Below are 1,218 nucleotides of genomic sequence, written 5' to 3' on the forward strand. Positions count from 1 at the left end.
GTACCGAATGGCCTCCTAGAGTCCTCTTAGGGGCCAACAGTGTCTCAAGGCCAAATTTTTCATAAGTAATAATTTAGGCAATTAACTTAGGACTCCACTCTACTATGTCAAAGCAGTTGTGTTCATATATAATGGCCCCTATGGCCCCCTAGAGGCCTCCCATGTGTCATGGCACATGATTTGTCTCATGTGTTGGACTCATCAAGACTGACTCTAGCTTCTTTTAGTCAGAGGACTAGGCGGGTCACAATACTTAATTAAGATTTAACTTGTCTTTGATTCTAGAGTCTTTAGACATGATGTGTTGGACTTGCACTTTGCTTACTTGAAAACATCTTCACGGCAAGAAAATATTGTAAAAATGCCACTGTTGCATGTGCAGAGGCTCTCTAATATAATATATTAAGACTTATGTCATTTTACTGCACTGGACTGTTGTGTTTTGTTTTACAGTAGTAACTTGACGTTAACTTGAGATATGACACTTGACTTGACTAGGGACTTGTCCAGAAAAGTTGCAGCAAGAAAAATAACTTGAGATGTCATTGGTAAAGTTAATGTAGGCCTATGTTTTTCCCATGTGGTCCATATTCCATATTCCTGTTTTTTTATGCTTATGCTGAGGCCTACATTCATACAAACGTAAACTAGACAATATCTACCTTTAAAGAGGATGCACCTTCAGGAGGCTGCAATTCCAAATTGGCCCCTGTCAAAGTCTTAACCTACCCCCCCCTTCTCCTAAAACTGTATATTGTACATATTTCTTTTTTTTTCATACCAGTAACCTGTAAGCTGATTGTATGACGTTCTGCATAGTAGTGTATATTTGTATGTCTTCTTAAATGTCATCATGATTTGAGTGCACAGGGATCTCATTTTAAATAAGCCAAGTGCTTCTATGAGCGATCCAGTTTAGAGGACCTTGTATTGTGAATTGTACTACATGGAAGTTCCATGTACTTTTACCATGTCTTTCTAAATAAAGTATTCAATCAATCAATCAATCAATCAATCAAAATGCAACAACACATCTAACAAAAAATGCAAAACTGCTTTAAGACTATTAAGCGCCACCCCTGGCTTAATATCTTGATAAGGCAAGTGGCCAACCACAGAAACTGATGTCAGAATATGAGACTTGATTGCATTTTACATTTTTGGAAAACAATTGTAGCCAGTTGGACACCACCCTTATATGCTTCTCGTCTATTATGC

Source organism: Gymnoscopelus braueri (genome assembly GCF_963280865.1).
Source record: "Gymnoscopelus braueri genome assembly, chromosome: 24".
NCBI lineage: Eukaryota > Metazoa > Chordata > Actinopteri > Myctophiformes > Myctophidae > Gymnoscopelus > Gymnoscopelus braueri.